This window comes from Rattus rattus, chromosome 2 (assembly GCF_011064425.1).
Source record: "Rattus rattus isolate New Zealand chromosome 2, Rrattus_CSIRO_v1, whole genome shotgun sequence".
In the NCBI taxonomy this organism is placed as follows: Eukaryota; Metazoa; Chordata; class Mammalia; order Rodentia; family Muridae; genus Rattus; species Rattus rattus.
The window spans coordinates 184161007-184173515 of NC_046155.1; the positions used below are offsets into that span (position 1 = coordinate 184161007).

General features: G+C 40.1%; 1 pseudogene; it reads right to left on the bottom strand.

The window, feature by feature from the left end:
• Positions 1–4023: 4023 nt before the first annotated feature.
• On the bottom strand, positions 4024–4782 carry LOC116894608 (annotated as a pseudogene).
• Between the last annotated feature and the right edge of the window lie 7727 nt (positions 4783–12509).

Genomic DNA, 12509 nt, shown 5'->3' on the forward strand with positions numbered 1-12509 from the left:
TGGGATGGATTATAGTTTAACTTTGTTTTCAGTCTATTTAATGATTTGATCAATAGAGTGATGCTGTGCAAATAATTTGCCTGATAAATCATTGAAGATACTTTAACAAAAATTTTTGAGTGCCTTCATGCCTGGACAAAGTGAGAATTATACACATCAAAGGTGGCAGGTTACATCAAGAGTCCATGTGAAGGACAAATTCTATACATTTTCCTACATCCTAACAGACACTGGACCACCTTTTCAAAAGAACATTCTTTCAGTTTTCCACTCAAAGTCAGCTTAATCTCAAGATTCCTATAACCACATTTATCTTCAGTCACTAGTCTTCATCCCTTGAATTACTCGATGTTTACTCCACTGTTTATGTCTCTAAATATATTTCTTATGTTATAGTTTCTCTAGAATGTCAAACTGACCCTCCAAGTTAAAGTCTCAGCTTAGTCCATAATTCTGCATCTCCTTTTCTATCTATAATACTATTTTACTACTTAAACCTTAGTCATTCTCAACCTTTCGTTTAACTAGAAGGTTGCTGACATCATTTGTGTTCTGAAATCCACTAATTAAGAGTCACTGAGAACACATCGCTAGTCAGACAAATATATGTTTACTTAGTTTGTAGTATCAAAGAACACATTTGAGTAAATTGGCAAAAGTATTTCAGTCAGAGGAATGAGGAGCATCTCCTTACTAGGTGTGGTTTTAATTCTGTGAGATATTAGGGTTTTGTAGGCCAGTTCTTAGTTGAATGCTATCAAGAATCAGAGACATTCCATGGTCACTATTATTAATAATTTTGTTTAGTAAAGGCAAAAGGTATTGAATAATGCTAAGTTCCTAGGTTAAATAACAAGAGTAAACATCCCCTGAAAAGAAAGTAGGATTAGTCATGGGACAGAAAACAACATTTTGTGTTCAGAGAGTGCCCTTGCTGGGTCTGCTTCTAAGCAGGAGAATGGAATGAATGAAGAATTTGCTATTGTGAACGTCACAGCCTGTTTTCCCCAGGATTAATTTCACTCCTCCCTCTATTCATTCTCCTTCTATACACAATTGAACTTATCTCTCATATCTGGATAAGCAGTACAGCCACTTTACCCCCTCTTATTTCTCCCACCCTGTTCTTCATTCAGTGAGTAATTGACTTTGGTAATATTCCGCTCCAACTCTTACAATGAGTTTTTTCCTTGGTGGAAATGACCATGCTCTTTATTTTAAAATCAAGGAATTCCACAATATATTTTCAGTATAATACCTCCACTATCTTTTTTTCTATGTTACCTTTTAATTTGAACATGTTTACTTTACCATTTATTATGCTATCGAGCTCTTGGTAAGATTATTCTATATAAAGCCTCTGGCAGTCTATGGATAGCAGAACACACACACACACACACACACACACACACACACACACACACACACACACACACACACAAAGACACACAAGGGAAACAGTTACCAAATCGGAAGTCTGAAGTCAGGTTATGCTAACAGCAGTTTTAATTTTCTCATGGTGATAATGATGAAAGAAAAGGCAATAGCAGGATATAAGTAATCTGATGAAGAAAAGCTTGGTTTGGGTTTCTTTGGTTGCTTTGAAATACTATGGCAAAAAAGCAAATAGAAGAAAGGGTTTATTTGGCTTATACTTCCATATTGCTGTTCATCATCGAAGGAAGTCAGCAGGAACTCAAAAGGGACGGGGTGTGGAGGTAGGAGCTGATGCAGAGACTGTGGGGGGTGTTGCTCATTGCCTTGCTCCCCATGGCTTGCTTTGTCTGCTCTCTCATAGAACCCAGGCCACCTTCCCAAGTATGGCACCACCCACAAAAAGCTGGACCTTCCCCATCAATCACTATTGAAAATGCCCTTCAGGACTGCACGCAGCTTGATCTTATGGAGGCAGGTTTTTTCCTTTTAATTGAAGTTCCCTCCTCTCAGATGACTTTAGATGGTTAAGAATTTAAAAACCTTGATTGTGGCCCATTGATCTAGACATGGACTTTTACAATGAAAGCAGGAATCCATCTCTGAATGCACACACACAAAACTAGCCACGCAAATGCTGCTACAGATGAAAGAGTCAACTCTGAGGAAGCGGTAAGTGGTCGAGACAAGTCTGATAGAATTCGCTTCATCCTTTTGAAACCATGGGTGGGGACATCCCTTTCCCCACTGGCATTGACCATATGAAATGAATAAAACTGATATAGACACAAATGACGAGGATGTCAGACTGAAAGGATAAAAGTGATCATTTGGAAAGTGGAGTAAAGAGCCCCAGGGCCAACTTTAAGAACAGTTAGCCACCCACATTTCTCTAGCTTCATTCTTTATCCCACTTTCCAAATGATCACTTTCTGAGACGTGTGGTTGATAAGCTCCATCTAGATGTGTGGGCTCTTGCAATGCATGGTTTCCTACACCTGTGGAAGTGGAATTGATTAACAGATGGATTTTAAAATTTTTTTGTTTATTAACTTGAGTATTTCTTATTTACATTTCAAGTGTTATTCCCTTTCCCGGTTTCCAGGCCAACATCCCCCTAACCTCTCCCCCTCCCCTTCTTTATGGGTGTTCCCCACCCCATCCTCACCCCATTATCACCCTCAACCCCAACAATCATGTTCACTAGGTGTTGAGTCTTGGCAGGACCAAGGGCTTCCCTTCCACTGGTGCTCTTACTAGAATATTCATTGCTACCTATGAGGTCAGAGTCCAGGGTCAGTCCATGTATAGTCTTTAGGTAGTGGCTTAGTCCCTGGAAGCTCTGGTTGCTTGGCATTGTTGTTCATATGGGCTCTCGAGCCCCTTCAAGCTCTTCCAGTTCTTTCTCTAACAGATGGATTTATATACATTAGTTCTTCTAGCGGAGCATGGAAGAACGGTAGGATTACCCTCAAGCTTGAAGTTGTAAGCATCGCTGGAAAACTTTTATGCATGACAAAGTAAGACTAACAGAAAAGCAACCCCAGCGCTCTTTTAAGTCTGCTTCTTCTCGTCACACCTTCTTATAAGCCTATGACTAAGGACAACAACTAGAGAGAAGTTGCAAGGTAGGACTAATTTCTTTTATACTATGTGGAAATGTCACCTGTCAATAAAGAGCTGATTGTCTCTTAACAAAAGGCAGGAAGAGGAAGGTGGAAGCTCTGGTAGAGAGACTGCAACTCGGGGATAGAGTCCAGGACATGAGGATTCCTCCCAGATTCAGAGGAAGTCGGACGTATGAAACCGAGGAGGCATAATCAGCCATGTGGCAGACAGAGTAGTATAAATAGGTTAATTGAGTTATGAGCTAGTTGGAGAACAAGTCTAGCTTGCGGTCATAAGCATTATAAATAAATATTAAGCCTCTGAGTCCTTATTCTAGAAGTGGGGCATAGGCAGAAAAGCCCACAGTTGCATTGTAATCAATGAGTAACATTATCAGATATGTATTTCTTTTTTTTTTTAGGCCCAGGTGTTTATTTCCCTTACATGTAGGATGGTTCACAAACACAAAACAAGGGCTTCAGCACTGTAGGGGAGGGGATATCCCAGGCCTCTTAGAGTAAGAGGATCTTGGCCTTAATGTAGACTGAAAGTCAGACCCGAAGGCTCTGAATTTTTGCATCGCACATCCAGTAGGACTTGGGAGTGAAGCTAGAGCCAAGGCCATCTAAGTGACAAGCCAAAGTGACAGGAAGCCTACTTCCTGTTGGCCAGCCATGAGTTTCATCCCAAACCAATGGAAGGCATTTTCACTCGTTAGGGCCCAAAGGGACAGCCAGTTCTACTTCTTCTTCTCCTCAGGAAGCCATCTTGGTGACATATTTTAACCATTGTAAGTGGTAAAGGGATTGGCCTAGTCCAAACCATTATGGGAAAGTAAGAGGCTCAGGAAGGTACAGTATGGATTAGGCCACAAGATGGGGTAGATGATGTCATCAGAAGCATGTGACTGGCGGGAGCAGTTACTAAACTTCTGGGCAACCTAGTCCAGGCTACGCAGGATGGTATGGGGATGAGCAGTGTTCATTGTTTGGCATTGATGATGTCCATGAATTCAGGCTTGAGAGACGCACAGCCCAGGAGGAAGCCAGCCTCATCAGGCTGGCTTGCCAGCTCTTTGCAAGTCGCTCCAGTCACAGAACCTCCACAAATGATTTGAGTGCGCTGAGCCACCCTGTCAGAGACATTGGATTTCAGCCATCCCCAGAGCTTTTTATGCACTTCCTGGGCCTGTTGAGGGGTTGCAGTCTTGCCAGTCCCAATGGCCCATACAGGTTCATAGGCTAGGACCACTTTGGACCACCCTTCACATTATCTACGATGACCTTGGTTTGCTCGAAAACAACCTTCTCAGTGATGCCAGCTTCCCTTTCGTCTAACTTCTCCCCGATGCAGGCGATCACTCCGAGTCCCTCTGGTTCACTTTCTGCCCAGTCAACTCGTCTGATTCCCCAAAGACCTGTCTTCTTTCTGAGTGCCCCAGCGCTACCCAGGTGGCTCCTAAGTCTTTGATCATGCCAGGGCTGATTTCTCCAGTGAGGACCCCATTGGTCACTTTGTAGCAGTTCTATGCAGCCACAGCAATTTTGGGATCCAGCTTCTGCCTTCGATGTAGGCGATTTGAGGCGCACAAACCACCTCGGTGTCGGCCCGCATATTGGCTGCGTTCATATTGGTGCAGATGAGTTCTCCCAGGCCCTTCTTCCTCCCGTTCATCTTCCTGTTGATCCCGACGAAGAACTTCCTGGAAGGCGCCATTGCACTAAGCTCAAGTCTCTGAAGGTCAGTACCAGACATGCATTTCTAGGAGGGATCTTCTCCATCCAGTGCATGTAATTTTTGCCACTTTCCAGTTATTTAGAGTATTTGAGAATAATACATGGTAATAATTAATACTGTCTATTTCCTTATAAATGTTTTCAGCTGAGTTAATTTAATAATTTCTGACTAAGGTTTGTGATTTGAATGAGAAATGTCTTCCCATAGGGTCCAGTGTTTACATACTTGGCTGGTGGTGTGTGTGGAGATTTGGGAAGTGCATGTGTGCTGGAGGAAGTAGATCGCTGGCGGTGAGCTTTGAGTGAAAAGTTTTGCACCACTTCCAGTTCACTTTCTGTTTCTTGTTCCACTTTTAAAATGTGAACTTTTAGCTTCCTGCCCCTGCTGCCAGGCCTGCCATATGTTACCATGACTCCCCACTATGGTGGAGTCTTTTCCCTCTGGAACTATAAGCCAAAATCAACTCTCCCAAAAATGGCTTTTGATCATAATGTATTGTCATAACAACAGAAAAGTAACAAGTTCGCCATCCTTTCCTTTATACAGATCTGTATAATCCTCTGTCATTCTGGAGTGAGGGCTTATTACTCAGAATTTAGGACTCGAGGCCAAGATGAGAGGCAAATTAAATTCAAGGACCTGTGTGCTTTGTGAATAAGTCACTTACCATTCTTCGCCTTCATACGATCTATAAAGCTGAGATATTGTAGGCTGAACCACATCCTATCACCCAGAATTCATGTCATAAAATGCCACTGTATCAGGAGATAAGAACTTTAGAGCAGTGATTTAGAACCATTGAGATTATCTCATGGTTCTAAAATAAGTTTGCTTATAAGACAAGAGGGTAGGACAAAGACATTCATAAAGAGAAGACCATAGGATAACAGTAACAATCTAAAAGGCCAGAAGGGGTTCTCAGAAAGTTAATGCTTTCTGGACATCTAGCCCTCACTACTCTAGGAAAAACACATTTCTTTGTTTAAGTTACCATGTTTGTGTTTCCTTACGGCAGACCTAGCAAATTCACATAGAGAGTAACATAAAATACTGTGCCTGGTTGCAGAGAGTGATTTTAAGATGAATGGAAACTCAGCTCGGCTCACTGGAAAAATGCAGACTAGATGTTCAGTGTTAACTGTAGACATGAATCTTGATCTATTCTTGTTCTTTATCCTATCCCTTTCAGTTTCTTTAATTGCGAGTATTACTCCTAAAGACAATGTAAGTTGGAAGCAAAAGGGCTGTGCTATGAGGTATCTCTATTCCCCTTTCTTGCTAAAAGCTCAAATCTTAAACACCTAGGTGAAAATCTGCTATTTAATCTAGCAACAGCTATTTGAGCTTCTTCTGTCCCTAGTGACTTCCTATTCTCTTCATTCAAGTGGAAAAGACTAACAAGAGATTTAGTGAGATTAGTGTTCTCAGCAGTAATCCTCCCTTACTCTTTTCTCTCTTTCCCCTCCCCCAATCTCCCCTCTGTCTCTGTCTCTGTCTCTCTCTCTCTCTTGCTGCAGGAATACTTTTTTCCTATTAGCTTTCTTTAATAAAAGCCTTCCCTTTATGTGATAGACTCGAAGAACAATTAGTATTTATAGAGCTGAGTTCTTCTGGAAGCTCCTGTGCTGTAGAAATACTGTCACATTAAAAATACATTGTCCTCCCCTGAATTAAGTTGGTAATGGATGTGATCCCCCAAATGTGCAGACAAAGAAACAAAGGGTGGGGGTCTTTTGAAAATTTCAAAATCAGGGAGAAGATACAGAGTTGGTGATAAAGCTTGGATCCAACCAACTCCCTATGTTGTCAGACATTCAGTGCAAGGTCACAGGCAGACTGTTTTGACAAGAATTTAAAAGCTTAAATTACTATTAATGTCAGGCATACTATGTTTCTCTAGGGAATAGGAGGTGAAGTCTGAGAAGTGTTTGTTAACTCTGAAGCTGTTTTTGTTTATTTGGTTGGTTGGTTGACTGTTTGCTGCCCTAGCTATCAATCCTACTTACTGGTTTTTCAGCTCATTTTGATATTCTTATTTCGGAGTTTATCTCTTTCTACTCCTGACAGCAGTATTGGTAACAGCAATTTCCTTCACCATGACAGCAAGATCTTACCTTTCAACAGCAAAGTTCTGTCCTACACCATCAAAGGATTCTCATGCCTTAAAACCTAGTGTTTTTTTTTTTTCTGGTCTAGTTAGTAGTCCCCCTAATTTAAGAGCCTGCATATTTATCTGAATATAGGGTCTTGCTACTTTGATGAAACATTTACATATTATCTCCATCCATTTATCATTCTGTTCTTGAATGGCCTGTATTACCTTTCAGGATGTATGGCTTAGTCACATGGCTGCACAAACTATAAGTAAGCATATCTGACCTAATAAAAATTGAAAAGCAAAAATTACACAATCGATAACACAGAAGGGCAGTGTGGTTCTGTCACAAAACAATCAAAAATAGAGACTAAATATAGTGGGGATTCCAATGTAAAGTTTTCTTCTCTTCAGGAACTAACTGGTTAAAGACAACAGCATGAAGATCATATGCAAAACAGTCCAGAGGGAACCAAGACACAGCAGGTGACTTTGGTTTTAGGTCAGAATTGGAATTGTGGCTGATAGGTTTTTATTACAATATACATCTCTCAATTTTATTTTGCTTAACTTGAATTACACTTCTTGAGTGGTTTTGAGTTTTGTCTCATTGGAAATTATATTTCTGAGATCTTTATTTTCTAGGATAGAAAAATTATACTTTTTGGCTTTTTATTAAAAGTTGAGAAATATTACTTATTTTGTCTTGTTATTAAAGTCAGATTGTAAATGTTTAACTTCCTTTCAAAAATATTTTAAAATCATTTTTATTAACTCAATACATTCATGACTTACAGAAAAGAAAGGATATATGAGAGGGTTTGGATGGAGAAAAGGGAAGAAATTATATAATCATAATATCAAAACCAAAAGAATAATTTTAAAAAGGATAAAAATGTTCATATTTTCTATCAAAATACTGTCCTCTCTTAGGAAACGAGCTGCTCTAAAGAAAGTGTTACAAGGAGGTCACAACAAACAGGTACACTTACATGAGTGTGAGCTATCACTGTACCATGAGAACAGTTGCATTGGCCAACAACCTACTAAAGGTACATGGCAGAAATTGAGCATCGTGAAAGTTCTAGAAAAATTTCCTGAGAAAAATATGCTTAATAAATTTCAACATTCATCCTGTGTATTTCATGTTCAAGGTATCTTCATAGATGTCTACTCACAGTTTAAAATGTTGGAAAAGCCCATGAATCTTTGTTCTGTCTTCTCTGGTCCTTGGCTAATGTTTCTGAAGATGTTGCCTCCATGTCAGGCCATGCCTTATCTTTCTATAGTCAGTGTTTGAATAGAAGAAAATGGGACTTTGCCAGATTTTCATTAATCCAGAAACTGGCCTTTGGTAGACCAAACCAAATGGCTAAGTAGTTGAGGCAGTACGTTAAGGTGAGCAGGTTATATACCTCTTCTAAATACTGGGGGAGCCAGTCACTCACTTGTAGCCTTCTACATAAATGTACTCAAGAGATGCAAGGTAGTCAGGTCTCCAGGGTCTGATTCTGCTCAGCAATGGTAACTCTCATGAAAGCATAGTCCTTCTTCAAATATCAATGTTGCTAAAATCCAACAGATGGCCCTTTTATGTCTCTTACTTTACACCAAACATTTCTTTTTTCTTTCTTTTTTTTTTAATTGGATTTTTTTTTTAAACTTACATTTCAAGTGTTATCTCCATTCCAGGTTTCCTGTCCATAAACCCTCTATCCAATTCTCCCTTCCCCCTTCTTCTATGAGGGTGTTCCCCGATCCATCCACCTATCTCTTCCCACCTTTCCACCCTGACATTCCCTTAAACTGGAGGGTCGAGCCTTGGCAGGACCAAAGGCCTATCCTGTCATTGGTGCCCAACAAGGCCAACCTCTGCCTCATATGCAGCTGGAGCCATAGGTCCATCCCTGTGTACTCTTTGGATGGTGGTTTATTCCCTGGGACCTCTGGTTGGTTGGCATTGTTGTTCTTATGGGTTGCAAGGCCCTTCAGCTCCTTCAATCTTTTCTCTAACTCCTCCAATGGGGACCAGGTTCTTGGATCAATGGTAGGCTGCGAGCATAAGCCTCTGTATTTGTCAGGCTCTGGGAAAGCCTCTCAGGAGGTTTTCTCAGGCTCCTGTCAGCATGCACTTCTTAGTGTCAGCAGTATTGTCTGGGTTTGGTGGCTGTATGTGTGTGGGCTGGATCCCTAGGTGGGGCAGTCTCTGGATGGCCTTTCTTTCAGTCTCTGCTCCAAACTTTGTCTTCATATTTCCTCCTATAATATTTTTGTTCCCCTTTCTAAGAAGGACTGAAGCATCCATACTTTGCTTTGGTCATCCCTTTTCTTGAAATTCATGTGGTCTGTGGAATGTATCATTGGGTAATCTGAGCTTTTGTGCTAATATTCATTTATCAGTGAGTGCATACTGTGTGTGTGTGTGTGTGTGTGTGTGTGTGTGTGTGTGTGTGTGTGTGTGTGTGTGTTTTGTGATTGGGTTACCTCACTCCGGATGATATTTTCTAGTTCCATCCATTGGCCTATTAATTTCATGAAGTCATTGTTTTCAATAGCTGAGTAGTACTCCGTGTAGATATACCACATTTATTCTGTATCCATTCCTCTGTTGAGGGACATCTGGGATCTTTCCAGCTTTTGCCTATTGTAAATAAGGCTGCTATGAATATAGTGGAGCATGTGTCCTTGGTATATTTTGGAACATCTTTTGAGTATATGCCCAGGAGTGTTATAGCTGGGTCCTCAGGTAATACTATATCCAATTTTCTAAAAATCCTCTGGACTGATTTGCAGTGTGGTTGTACCAACTTTCAAGTCCACAAACAACAGAGCAGTGTTCCTCTTTTCCACATCCTTGTCAATAACTGTCATAACCTGAGTTATTGATCTTAGCCATTCTGACTAGTATAAGGTGGAATCTCAGGGTTGTTTTGATTTGGTTTTCCCTGATGACTACAGATGTTGAACATTTCTTTAGGTGCTTCTCAGCCATTTGATATTCCTCAGTTGACAATTCTTTGTTTAGCTCTGTACCCTATTATTTAAATAGGGTTATTTGATTCTCTGGAGTCTAACTTCATAAGTTCTTTTTATATATTGGATATTAGCCCTCTATTGGATGTGGGGGTGGAGTAAAGATCTTTTCTCAATCTGTTGGTTGCCATTTTGTCTTAATGACAGTGTCCTTTGCCACAGAAACTTTGCAATTTTATGAGGTCCCTTTTGTTGCTTCTTGATCTTAGAGCATAAAACCATTGGTGTTTTGTTCAGGAAAATTTTCCCCAGAGCCCATGAGTTCAAGGCTCTTCCCCACCAAGCATTTCTTTAAGCTCTACATGTTCTCAAAGTTTCTGTGAGGATGAAGCTTCTTTTCTTCTCTCTCTCTCTCTCTCTCTCTCTCTCTCTCTCTCTCTCTCTGTCTCTGTCTCTCTCTCTCTCTTTCTTTCTTTCTTTTTAGTTTTTTTATTGGATTTTTAAAAATTTACATTTCAAATATTATTCCCTTTCTTGGTTTCCCTATCCCATCCTCCTCCCCTTCTTCTATAAGGTCGTTCCCCTCCCGATTCACCCCCCCGTTTTCTGCTCCCCGACATTCCTCTACACTGGGGGTCCAACTTTGGCAGAAGCCAGAGCTTCTCCTTCCATTGGTGCCCAACTAGGCCAGCCTCCGCTACATATGCAGCTGGAGCCATGGGTCAGTCCATGTGCAGTCTTTGCGAGCTTCTTTTCAACATCACTCATCTTACACAAACATACAGATCTGTACAATGTATATACACATGCACACACACAAATGTTTGTATGTATGTACATATGTATGTATGTGATAGCATTTTGCAATGGTGATATATATTCCATTTGCATTGCTGATTGCTCCTGTGAAACTCTACAGTGGCTACTCATATAATGCTACATATTTGTTATTGTATTCTGTGCTTGTCACATGGTAATTGAATTTTAGACTATTGAATTGTGAAGATAATTGCTTAAATATTTGGTATGCTGGGTTAATCACACTGACATAATGCTGGGGACATGCTCATCCGTTTGCTCAGAAGTTCAGATCTGCATGCAGTTCAGTACAGAATGGGATTATACTTGGCAGAGTTCCACAGAAATCTTTATCTTTATAATCATATTTTATGCTTTGCTTTGTCACATCAAGATTGCCTCTCAAGGTGAAAATTCCCATAGTAACTGAGCATATCGCTATGATGTGGAAAATGAGAAGATGTGAATTATAAAATTTATTCAAAGATTGAGGGAAGCACTGTTTTTCTCTCATGAAGTTGGGCTTATTAAGATGAATATTGCACTGTAAAAGTATTCCTGTCTTCTTTTCTTTATTTACAACTTTAAAAGACAGGCTAGAAACCTAATGCGATAGAAAGTGTTTTAAAAGTTGGATGACTATATTTTAAACAAATATTCAGTTTGCATTTTGAATTTCATGAGGCTAGTTTGAGTAAGTTGCTTAGAAAGCTATATAGTTTTCTAGGTGTTCAGTTTTACTCCCTGAGGTATGCAAAAAGTATTTTGTCCTCATAAAAAGACTTGTATCGGTCCCCAGCTCCGGGAAAAAAAAAAGACTTGTATTAGAAAAAAATTAGAAAAGTGTATTTTGAAAATCAAACCACCATCTAAGTAGGCAAAAGTGGTATCTCACTGCTCAGTATAATCATTAAAACCCCCTAAATCAATTGGGGAAAAAGAGGACTGAACATTTCTACTTTGCACATGAAAAAAAACTGAGAACCTAAATATGCTAAATGGTTGGGCCAAGGCCACGCGTTGCATTACTAGCAATGCTACATTCTAATTTAGATTTTACATCTTACTCAATATAACCAGTATCTATCAGATTCCCTGCTCCTGGCAGGAATGTGGTAAATATTGTTGGGTAAATAGATTATTCTGATTACTTACCAAATATGACAGAAGTTGGCCTACATGACTGGTATGGCTATGGTGCATACTAATAGAAGGGGAATCCTGAAAGCCATGATGATATCTGTTATGAATGAATCAAGTGGACAGTTCTCTTGACTTAGGACTTATTTAATTTAGTACTACTCATCCTAAGTGTGCTAAGATACATATTCGAATAAAGACTTAGAAGTTAGGCTGTTGCCTCTTGGCAGCCTGTGTTTTCCATGACTTCATGTCTAAACATAAGGGTGGAAATGCAGCGATATTAGGGTAAGACAAACAACCCTGTTTTTTGGTAACAAAACCAGACAAGTTAGTAGATCTTAGGTGTCAGAACTGAAGGACCTGAATACATGCATGTGCTGTTCAGTTCTCATTGTCAACTAACAACCTGTCGTAACCTGGAGAGGGAAGTCTCAGTTGAATGTCTCTGAGAATGCCCTGATTGATGAGTGCTATGGGACACCCTATTTCATTATGGGTCACACCATGCCTAGGCAGGTATCCCTGGGCTACGTAGAAACATACCTGGGCATAAAATGAACCAGTAGACAGCATTGTCTCATGGTTTCTGCTTTAGCTCTTTGAGTTCTGAACCCAACTTCAGTCAATGATGAATTGATACTTGTGATTTGTAAGCTGAAATAAACTCTTTTAGTCCCAAGTTCCTTTCAGTCAGACTTTTTTTCCATCATAGTAACAGAGT